The sequence below is a fragment of the Rhipicephalus microplus genome, unplaced genomic scaffold (genome assembly GCF_043290135.1).
Source record: "Rhipicephalus microplus isolate Deutch F79 unplaced genomic scaffold, USDA_Rmic scaffold_12, whole genome shotgun sequence".
Taxonomy (NCBI): domain Eukaryota; kingdom Metazoa; phylum Arthropoda; class Arachnida; order Ixodida; family Ixodidae; genus Rhipicephalus; species Rhipicephalus microplus.
Genome location: NW_027464585.1, coordinates 14,864,996 through 14,877,520, shown reverse-complemented (window position 1 = coordinate 14,877,520; position 12,525 = coordinate 14,864,996).

The following is a 12,525-nucleotide window of genomic DNA, read 5'->3' as shown; positions in this document are numbered from 1 at the left end:
GTTGGAGGTTCGAGCCCACCCGGTGGTGGTGCGGTGCTTTTTTTCTTTGGGCTGATAGCTTTGAAGATATGTTCTGATGGTGGTGAGAGTGGTGCAGGACTGTCTCCGTGGCGCAATTGGCTAGCGCGATCGACTGTTAACCGAAAGCTTGGAGTTTCGAGCCCTGCCGGGAGATGTGTGTCGCTTTTTTCTTCGCGCTGATAGCTCTGAAGAAATGTTCTGGCGGAGGTGAGAGTGCAGCAGAACTGTCTCCGTGGCGCAATTGGCTAGCGCGATTGGCTGTTAACCGAAAGGTTGGAGGTTCGAGCCCACCCGGTGGTGGTGCGGCGCTTTTTTTTCTTTGGGCTGCTAGTTTGAAGATATGTTCTGATGGTGGTGAGAGTGGAGCAGGACTGTCTCCGTGGCGCAGTTGGCTAGCACGGTCGGCTGTTAACCGAAAGGTTGGAGGTTCGAGCCCTTCCGGGAGTGGTGTATTGCTTTATTCTTTGCGCTGATAGCTTTGAAGATATGTTCTGATGGTGGTGAGAGTAGAGCACGACTGTCTCCGTGGCGCAATTGGCTAGCGCGGTCGGCTGTTTACCGAAAGCTTGGAGGTTCGAACCCACCCGGTGGTGGTGCAGCGCTTTTTTTCTTTGGGCTGATAGCTTTGAAGATAAGTTCTCATGATGGTGAGAGTGGAGCAGGACTGTCTCCGTGGCGCAATTGGCTAGTGCAATCGGCTGTTAACCGAAAGGTTGGAGGTTCGAGCCCTCCCGGGAGTGGTGTGTTGCTTTTTTTCTATAGGCTGACAGCTTTGAAGATCTGTCTGATGGTGTTGAGAGTGGAGCAGGACTGTCTCCGTGGCGCGATTGGCTAGAGCGATCGGCTGTCAACCGAAAGGTTGGAGGTTCGAGCCCACCCGGTGGTGATGCGGCAGTTTTTTTTTTCTTTGGGCTGATAGCTTTGAAGATATGTTCTGATGGAGGTGAGAGTGGAGCAGGACTATCTCCGTTGCGCAATTCGCTAGCGCGATCGGCTGTTACCCGAAAGGTTGGAGGTTCGAGCCCACCTGGTGGTGCTGCGGCGCTTTTTTTTCTTTGAGCTGATAGCTCTGAACAACTGTTCTGACGGTGGTGACAGTGGAGCACGACTGTCTCCGCGGCGCAATTGGCTAGCATGTTCGGTTGTTAACGGAAAAATTGGAGTTTCGAGCCCTCCCGGAGTGGCGTGCTGCTTTTTTCTTTGCGCTGATAGCTTTGAAGATATGTTCTGATGGTGGTGAGAGGGGAGCACGACTGTCTCCGTGGCGCAATTGGCTAGCGCGATCGGCTGTTAACCGAAAGCTTGGAGTTTCGAGCCCACCCGGAAGTGGTGCGGCACTTTTTTTTCTTTGGGCTGATAGCTTTGAAGATATGTTCTGATGGTGGTGAGAGTGGAGCAGGACTGTCTTCGTGGCGCGATTGGCCAGCGCGATCGGCTACTAACCGAAAGGTTGGAGTTTCGAGCCCACCCGAGGACCGAGGACGGTGTGTTGCTTTTTTCTTGCGCTGATTGGTTTGAGGATATGTTCTGATGGTGGTGAGAGGGGAGCACGACTGTCTCCGTGGCGCAATTGGCTAGCGCGATCGGCTGTTAATCGAAAGGTTGGAGGTTCGAGCTTACCCGGTGGTGGTGCGGCACTCTTTTTTCTTTGCGGTGATAGCTTTGGAGACATGTTCTGATGGTGGTGAGATTGGAGCACGACTGTCTCCATGGCGCAATCGGCTATCGCAATCGGCTGTTAACTGAAATGTTAGAGGTTCGAGCCCTCCCGGGAGTGGTGTGTTGCTTTTATTTCTTTAGGCTGATAGCTCTGAAGAAATGTTCTGACGGGGGTGAGAGTGGGGCACGACTGTCTCCGTGGCGCAATTGGCTGGCGCGATCGGCTGTTAACCGAAACGTTCGAGGTTCGAGCCCACCCGGTGGTGGTGCGGCGCTTTTTTTTCTTTGGGCTGCTAGCTTTGAAGATATGACCAGATGGTGGTGAGAGTGGAGCAGGACTTTCTCCGTGGTGCAATTGGCTAGCACGGTCGGCTGTTAACCGAAAGGTTGGAGGTTCGAGCCCTCCCGGGATGGGTGTATTGCTTTTTTCTTTGCGCTGATAGCTTTGAAGATATGTTCTGATGGTGTTGAGTGTGAAGCAGAACTGTCTCCGTGGCACAATTTGCTAGCGCGATCGGCTGTTAACCGAAAGGTTGGAGGTTCGAGCCCTCCCGGTGGTGGTGTGGCGCTTTTTTTTCTTTGGGCTGATAGCTTTGAAGATATGTTCTGATGGTGGTGAGAGAGGAGTAGGACTGTCTGCGTGGCGCAATTGGCTAGCGCAATCGGCTGTTGACCGAAAGGTTGGAGGTTGGAGCCCTTCCAGGAGTGGTGTGTTGCTTTTTTCTTTGCGCTGATAGCTTTGAAGATGTGTTCTGATGGTGGTGAGAGTAGAGCACGACTGTCTCCGTGGCGCAATTGGCTAGCGCGATCGGCTGTTTTCCGAAAGCTTGGAGGTTCGAGCCCACCCGGTGGTGGTGCAGCGCTTTTCTTCTTTGGGCTGATAGCTTTGAAGATATGTTCTCATGGTGGTGAGAGTGGAGCAGGCCTGTCTCCGTGGCGCAATTGGCTGGCGGCATCGGCTGTTAACCGAGAGGTTGGAGGTTCGAGCCCTCCCGGGAGTGGTGTGTTGCTTTTTTTTCTTTGGGCTGATAGCTTTGAAGATATGTTCTGATGGTGGTTAGAGTGGAGCAGGAATGTCTCCGTGGCGCAATTGGCCAGCACGTTCGGCCGTTAATCGAAAGGTTAAAGGTTCGAGCCGACCTGGTGGTGGTGCGGGTTTTTTTTTCTATGGGCTGATAGCTTTGAAGATATGTTCTGATAGTGGTGAGAGTGAAGCAGGACTGTCTCCGTGGCGCAACCCAGGCAGCACAGAAGGTTGGCCCAATATTGGGGATAGATCGGCATTGCATGGCCCATGAACGGCCCAGTTTTCACAACGTACCGCCAAGATTGGCTATGCCAGCCAAGTAGAACGGCGACGTTGGACCAGCGTTGACAACGTACCCCCAATATTGGTTCTGCCAGCCGAATAGAACGGCTATGTTGGACCAGCATTAACAACATTCCGCCAATGATGGCTGTGCCAGTCTATTAGATTGGTTATATTGGGCCAGCTTTCAGAACTTTCCGCCCATATAGGCTGTGCCGGCCTATTAAAACGGACACATCGGGCCAGGTTGTACAAGTAGCAGCCAATATGGGCGGAGCCATCCAATAAGACCGGCATTATTGGCCCGCCGTTTGAACGTTATTGCCGGCGTCAGCTGAAAAGTCAACATCACGATGTCATAATATTAGAATATGAGCCAATTTCTGCGTGTGCTGCTTTTTGGCGCTTTTCTGGCCCCAATTCACGCGCCGATTTTTCAAGTTAGAGAGAGAGTAATATATGTGCCGGGCACAATATTAGAACTATCTTTTCGTCATTAAACCATGCCCCGCCGCGGCGGTCTAGTAGCTAAGGTACTCGGCTGCTGACCCGCAGGTCGCGGGTTTGAATCCCGGCTGCGGCGGCTGCATTTCCGATGGAGGCGGAAATGTTGTAGGCCCGTGTGCTCAGATTTGGGTGCACGTTAAAGAACCCCAGGTGGTCGAAATTTCCGGAGCCCTCCACTACGGCGTCTCTCATAATAATATGGTGGTTTTGGGACGTTAAACCCCACATATCAATCAATCAATCATTAAACCATGCACAGCTCGTTGAAATGCATAATCGTTGGTTGAAGTTGTGCAAGGTAGACTTTTTAAGTGAGAAAAAATTACCGATCAAGTTTCTCTGACAGACGTGACGTCCGATGCGGTGCTATTCGTACGTATGACGAAGCTGCTGCGGATACCGCTGTCTTACGCGTGCATGTAGACGTCGAATATCTGACGCAAATCTTATCGTATCATGTGTCGGGCTAGCTATCTACGCGACCTATTCGAATCTGTTTTGCGTTGACAGCACAGTACGGTTAACGGCGCTTGCTGCTGCTTGACGTGTGGGAAGAGCGGGGGTCGTCAGTTGCGTTATGGTGACTGAATCATACAACATATGCAGTTGCCGTGATCTAACACACAGACGCGCGTGCGCACGCACGCACGCGCTATATTCATGCAACGACCACACGAATTCCCAACAACATCGCAGCGAACGGTTGGTAAGGTGTTGCGGAGTGTGTGGGCGTCGTAGGGCACCCTGTCGGTGCCCAGCTCGTTGCGAACGCGAATTTCGGCGTGGAACGCATCTTTTTTATGTACTTTTTTTACGTGTGCCCAAAACGGCAGGCTGCGCGATACGAGAAGTACGACACACAAAAAAAGAAGAAACGTGAATGCGTAGGGCAAATCGTTAATAACAAAAAAAAAAAAAAAACACGCACGCTCACGCCACTGCAGTGGCGTGAGCGTGCGTGTTTTTTTGTTATTAACGAAGCACATGTGCTTCCATAAAACATGACAGCCAAGAATGATGAAGTATTCATTTACATACAAATTACTATGAGTTGCTGAAACTCACGCAAAAGAACATATTTTCTTCCTTGGATATTGATCGAGTGCCTTGGAATTACGCTATGTGAATTTGACACATCAACAGTGCATAATGATTCCCACCATAAGGGGCCACAATCTTGGCAAGTAATAGAAGTACTCTTCCCACCTGATGTGCACCTAACGTAAAGAGGCCTTGTTTCTCAAGTTAGCAATATATATATATATATATATATATATATATATATATATATATATATATATATATATATATATATATATATATATATATATATATATAACCACTGGAAAAATATACCAGGTGTAACCAGAAAAAGGTGTACCTGCAGTTTTAAAGTTTAAAAGAAGCAATGACATGCCAACCATCCAAAATAGAACGCCCGAGAAAGGAGCATCAATCAGTATTACAGCAGCTAAAAGCCTGCTAACAGCTGAAGGTAGTCATGCTGCTCTTCCATTCAAGTATAGTGTACACTGAGAAAAGATACTGAAGATACACCATCAGCAAATGACAAAAGAAATACAGACAGAGCTTTCTCTTATAATACAAAAAGTCTTTAGCTGAGGAGGCAAATAAGTCATTGGCACACAATAAGTGCACAAAAAAAAAAAGCTGTCGCACGAGGCTGTCAGCGCTTAGACAACACAGGCAAAAATACAGTAGACTGAAGAAGGGAAAACCCATAGCAAAAGTTACCATACTCATGAGTTCTTGCTTTGCGTGCAAATGAAGCTAGCGTGAAGTTGAACACTAGATTAAAGCACCACAATCAAAATCTGGAAGTCAATGCTTTAGGAATAATACAAAGTACTGAAGAAGCATGCAAAGAGCATTCCTGTGAAGGCAAATATAAAAAAAGACTGAAAGCTCTGTGGCCCTGAACAAGACAACACCACAACCAATCGAAGAGCCGTTCGGACACACCAGCAGTTCTGGCCAACACTAAAAAGTCACAAAAACATACCTTTAATGCCTTTTTTACAAGAGAACTTCAAAAGAAATGTGCATACACCAATGCCAGAAGTATCGATGGAAGCTATTACTCATATTCAGCTCTTCATTGAAACACTGACAGAAGATACTTGTAGCTGGATGCTTAATTACTTTGGTACAACCCAAGAGCGTCGACGCCAAGTGGCAAAAAAATTATGATGGAAGACTACAATGTGATCAAATGCACACGTCAACCACCAACCAAGGTCCTATGCTAGAGTGAATATCGCAAAAAGTCTTGAACGCCTAATGTCACTGGCTCATACTCAGTGTTCTCAATCAAAATCTTGACCTCCCACACAGCATATTATTTCAACAACCTGCCACCTCTCACCATGTCATGAAACAAGCTCGAGTATACACAAACCCTCCTCACCGTTAGGTAGTTAGATAGCTCCACTAGTGCTTCACTCTCGGAACACATAGACCAGGGCCGTAACTAGACGGGTAGTGAGGAGGTTCTGAGCCCCTGAAGTATTTTCATGCTCTGACTTTTCGTCAACAATAGCTTAATCTGGGCAAGTTGGTTCATCGTGGTTGTGTTCTAGTAACAGTGAGAGAAGTTCAGGAAGAGACAAAAAGGACAGGAAAGAGCGCTGACTGCCAACTAAATTTTATTGAAGGTACTACGCCCACTTTTTTACGGAGTACAAGAACAGTGCTCATGCACAACGACACATGTGAGACCATGATAATATAATCTTAACTGAGAAAAGAATACTCTCTCTCCGAATGGATGAGTGAAGGTATACTGATGCACTGATCCATGGCCTTCCTGACAAGAAAATGCTTTCACAGTCTCTCTTTCATTTCTTGTTCTTGCTTTTTTCAAAAACAGTGTTTTATGAAACATAGAACTGCACTTACATTCTTTACAGTGTATGGCCATGCGACTACCATAGCCATTCTTAACATTTTAAGCATGCTGTCTTGCTCAAACATTGGGGCATTGCCCAGTTTGTCTTATGTTTACGTTTCCACGTGTCAATAGTATCTCATACACAACATTATATTGGCATTCAGTATACCTCTTCTCGTGACGAATGGTGAAATAATGGCTATTCCTGTTGCTTTTTAGTACACACACTTTTGAAAACTTGCAAGGGATGGCAAATAACAAGATAAAATCATATCGGCTCGCTATTTTCTTTATATTGCGAAACACCTTATGTACGTACGGTATAGCATGCAAAGATCTTTGGTCATTCTGTTTTTATTTTGGTCCTGTTTTGTTTAACTTGACTTTCTGCAGGAGGGTTTAGCACACGGGCGTGATGGTGCTGTTGGGATATCCAGCATCCTTTAGTCTTTTAATCTGGTTTTTAAGGCTTACCTCATCCTTGTGCTCACATGACTTCTGAAGGGTGGCCTCAATGCACGTGGTGGCAATTCCTCTGTGTAAATTGTGTAAATGTGTAATTATGTGTTATGATGTACTAAAAAAGATGTCCCAAGAATCAGAATAAGTGACAGTAGTCAAAGTTTTTGTCACTGCCTTCATACAAATACCAGTTTATTTGTTGCCTCCTGCAGTATTTTAGGGCCTCTTATATAGATAGGATGTTTTCTCACTTTTATTACATTTTTGTATTGATGATGCCATATGCTCAGGAGGTAGAATGTCGTTATGTTCTTTCTGATAACTTCTAGCTTCTGAGCAAAGATAATGTTTCAGAAAAATGAAAAAAAGGCTAGCATAATATTAAGACATGAAAAGAAAGCAGAGTTTATCAAAAATGAATGCATTATTTGGGAATGAGAAAAAAAGATAGATGACAGGTCAGTAATGTCAATTAATTTATATTAGGACACATGAAATGTAGCAGAGGGTGGCAGGTGATTAGTTCCAATGAGATCAAGAAATTATCAGCCATAATATGAAATTGGCTCATACAGGACAGGGAACATTGATTGGGCTTCCACCCTGCAGTGGACATAATATAGGCTTAACGCTAACAATGAGCAAAGCCTGTGAAATTAATGCTCCATGAAATGAGCAGTACTGCACAGATTGCTGTGCTAGACTTCCCATTTTGCATGTTTTTACCAGCTTATCCTGCTCGCTGTTCAGACACAAAGCTTCACCAGAAAAACAATGTTATACTTGGTGAGGATAATGCCAGTGAATCCAGTGTTTTATCTACACCTTTCCTTGCTTAAGTCCTCCTCCAAACTATACGATTTTTCTTGGAAATGTTCTGCTTACAGCACACCAACCGATCAAGTGAAACAACTTTATTGGGGTCCTGCAAGACGTGCCCTAGTATGCAATCACCATTTCACTTCACGTTACAACATACTGGTGGTAAAAATATTCTCTGGCAGGGTACAGAAGTGCATGCACTGAGCTAGCTTGTGCAGCGCGGTCTATTCCAGAAAGCTGAACCTATGTTTGGTACAGAATTTTGTAACCACACGATGCTTGCACAGATTAAATGTGGCCCCACATAGCAACTTCTGAGCTTTTTTATGAAATGATCTCGCAGTATCTGAAAACATTTGTTTTTTTGTTTACTTCATAGTTCCCAGTGAAATATTTCTCTTGTTCCTCTCATTGAATAATGGCATTTGGTGTGACTAAGGTGTTCCTATTGCCTCACTATGAGATCAAAAAAACGATTCTCCTTGAAATTGCTTCACAAGCATTTCCTAAGATATTGAATGACACTGCTTGCACATGTACAAACATTTGCTAGTTTTATTGAGGGTTGATGATAAAGGGAATCAGTTGGTGCATCCAAGCCGGACAGAGATTGACTGGCCCTGAAAAGGGCCGTTTAGTTATATATCTTGCAGCTTGTTCCAGGTAGACAGGGCTTCATTCTGTAGAAATGGTAACTCATCACACTGGTTCCCCAGCATGAAGAACATAGCTTGATGCTAACACTGACTCAGATGTTCTGAAATCTCGTAGAGGGTACATGAAGGCTGGGTACATGAAGGTTGCAGTTATACTAACTGTACAGTCAGCATGCTTGTGTGATATGTGCATAGCTGCATCAAAGCCACGTGTGAGAATTGCGTGAACAGCTGAAAATCTCAATGGCAGCATAGCTTAAGAAGTCTGTCATCCCTTTTTTGCCAGTTTCCAATATCATCCTTCCCTTTTCATGCATCTTCTTTCAATATATCTGGGGTTTTAATTCCCAAAACCACGATATATTAATGAGAAGCAAATTTTGAACATCTGGTGTTCTTTAACATCTTCACTTGTTTGCAGCGCAACACCAGAAACACAGGACAGGGAAGGAGCAAAAGAGAAAGAAAAGACGGCGCCGACTCTGAAAAAGACGGCACTGACATCATGACACGCACATGTCGTGATGTAAGCTGCCCAAAGAGTGGCCTCCCATGAGAATAGTGAAGAATTGGGAATAGGATCTACCAGTAAGGGCTTTGTGTGCAATTCACAAACAGTGAAAAAGATCCACCAGGGGTGAACCACAGGTACATGGTGCACTCTGGTTGAGAGAGAGCAGAGTAAAACAGATGTGCCAGACAGGAGATTATAAATGGTTTTGTCTGGAGCTGGTGCCAGACCGAGCTCTGATTAAGCGTAAGGGAGTATTGAGCGCCAGGCCAATCTGATCCCATTCCTGTGATGGGGTGCAATATGATGACAGGTGCGAATTCTATTTTCTTTTTTTTCCATGGGTTTAGGGAAATAATTTTTCAGGGATCAGATGAAAATACCTCCGACATACATAATAACATGCTTATTCTTGGGCGTAGTCATGCCTAGCCACCAGATTGGGAGAAAAAGAAGTGTTTCCCGAAATGTGCGATAAAGTGTTTGGTGCTACGCCTTGACGGAAGTATTGATAGGTGCTTTGGAAATCGGTACGCCATTTCTGTAATCGTTAAATATGCAACTGCATGTGCCACTGCTAGGGATAGCGTGACACTCCCAGCCATTTCGGGGTAAGCCGTTTTAATCTACGTGAAGATGTTAATGAGCCCGTTCTCCATCACAGCAGTAGCTGTGGCCATTCCTTCAACAAGGCCTACTGCAGCGCCAACTAAACGTCTGCATGAATTTAGCGCTAGTACCGTACATAATAATCAGCACGTGCCTTGGGTTCACTTCGATGGTGTTGTGAATTCATCTTGCGTGACAATGGTTTAAGTTGCATGCGTGCCTTAATCATTATTGCAATAGGAGACCATGATTTATCGTCACGCATGGTGTTGCTTAGCTCGGTCCTCGGTGTTCGAAGCAGGTTCCGCCTTGTGAGTGCATGAGAGAGGCACAAGAGTTGATTTCTGCTCTGTGTTTCTATAATTCCCTAGCCTGTATTATACAGGAAGCGGATAGTGCTGGTGTGCGTCAGCTGCCTCGGTGCGCTCTCAACCGCCTGCCTGGTAAGACTGATAGCTCATTCTATCAGCGCCTTGTCGTACTCCCTCCTCACACTGCGACATGTCCTCCACTTGGAGGACGTGATGACGGAACAAGATGATACGAAACCCAAAACCGCAATGTTTGCAAGCCACAACCCGACCAAACAATTCAACGGTGAGGCCAGAAAATCTACCTGACTAGGCCTGGAGCAACAAGCCAGAGAGCATATTCTTGGCTGGATAGATGGATGGATGTGGCTGTACCCTTTAGATCGGACGGCGGCTAACGTCACCTTGCCGTAATGCTTAGTGAACTAACCACTAGATTTTTTTTTCCCCTTTAAATAGTAAAGTTGGACGGGTACTTTGAAGTGAAGGGTTTAATTTTCAATCGTGCCTTGACTTTAGCCACCAATCAGATAACCTCCTTCTAGTTAAGTCTACCCGCTTAAAGTCTATTTTGCCCTCCCTGTCCCTAAATACCAGTGCTTTGAAAAACTCTGCGCCATCATCTTGAACTATAAGGTGAAGCCCATTACACAGCATTGTCAAGTGTTCGGCAGTTTTTTCTTTCTCTTCGCACGCACTGCATATTGTGTCTACCTCTTCATATTTGGCCCGATATGTCTTGGTTCGCAATACTCCCGTCCTCGCCTCAAACAGTAGAGAACTACCCTGAGTATTATCATAGATTCTTTCTTTGGCAATTTCCTGCTTAAAAGTTCGATAGATCTCTAGTGCGGACTTCTTAATCATGCCAATTCTACACATGTCAGTCTCCGTTTCCTGCAGTTCCTTTTTAACCGATAGTTCTTTCTGGTTTGGCCACCTGCTGTTTTCTAAGTATTTACCAGTCAATTTCCTGGTTCGCTTCCTTCATTTTGTATTGACATTCTTCATGTACAAATAGCTGAAAACCTTCATAGCCCAACGCTCCTCCCCCATTTCTCTCAATCGCTTCTCCAATTTTATCTTGCTGCTAGCTTCCCTGCCATCAAATGATGTCCATCCCATATCACCTTGTACTCCCTGGTTTGGTGTATTCCCGTGAGCTCCTAAAGCAAGCCTACCTATTCCACGTTGCTTAATTTCTAATTGACCGATATTGCCGAACGTCAGCCCAGGAACCATGACCCCTTTCCATATTCCTCTCACAACATTATACCTATTGTAATTCCACAGTGCCCTATTTTTCATCACTGCTGCATTCCTGTTATCTTTAGTCGTCACGCATATTTCGTGTTCCCTCAGGTGCTCGGTCCCATTGCTTATCCATACGCCCAGTTATTTGTATTTATCTGTTATCTCTAGCGTGACTTCCTGTATTCTAAGCTCACTACCTCTGTTATCATTAAAAATCATGACTACTGATTTTTCCTAACTGAATCTAAAATCTAACCTATCTCCCTCATTACCGCAGATGTCCATCAACCTCTGCAAATCTTCCTTGTTGTCGGCCATTAGCACTATATCATCTGCGTAGGTTAATGCTGGTAGTGCCTGATCAATGAGTTTTCCTTGTTTGACTAAAGAGAGGTTGAAGCCAAGTCTCCTTGCCTCTAATTTGGCCTCTAATCCTTGCAGGTACATCATGAATAAGAAGGGTGACAGTGGGCACGCCTGCCTAAGTCCACGTTTCACCACTGTGGGCTTGGATACCTGTTTTTCCCACTTTTTAACTACCTTGTTAGTTTTATAGATTTCCTTTAAACGATTAGTGACTCCATCTTTTACACCCAGTGTGTCTAGTATTCCCCACAAGTCCTCTTGAACCACGCTATTGTACGCTCCCTTGAATTTCTGCAGGCCGGTAGGAAGCTTCACAGCGCAGCGCCTGATCTTGTGAAACAGCGCAGCCATGCAGGCAGGGCATTCAATTCCCTCCCTATTTTTTGTATACTACTGTCCTTGTGTACATCGTAGAACACATAACAGTAATGATAGCAAACAGATCATTGATTCGGGTAGGCTTGGTGTTTTTATTTAAAATAGAACAACGAGGAAGCTGCTGAAGCTCGTGCCTGTATACAGCTGCTTTATATGGAGATGAAACTTTAACGAAAAAAAATGTAATGATAAACAGTAGGCTCATAACAAACAACATTTCTCTGAGGGTGCATGGAATATATGTCCCATGCAAGGCTATGCATTGCAGTCCTTACTGCATTAATTATGTACACGTACTGCAGGGCATGCAAGTGTATGCAGACACACGCTGACGAAATGCCATTTTTTGCTACATACAAACGTGCACCACACCAAATAAGACGCACGTGTTTGTATAGTCAGGGAACACTCGTGAATACTGGTGAAATCACACAGCTCGCTTACAGTATAAAACAAACACAATTGCGAACAACAAAATGCGACGCTGTTTAAAGAGGCGGACCCAGGTTACGAGGAGAATTATCAGTATGGCATACACACCACGTGTCAAGCTTTTGCAACATCTAAAGAGACTAAATATGGAAAGTTGCCTTTTTAAGTTAACATGACAGTACCAAATGGAGAAGCCACACGAGAGAACAATTCATCGTGGGCTAAAGAATGTGTTTTAAATATTATACACAGCTTTGCAAGACAATATCGACGAGTTTTACTCGTCTAGGTGTGGGAGGTGTAGGCCTGATAAAATG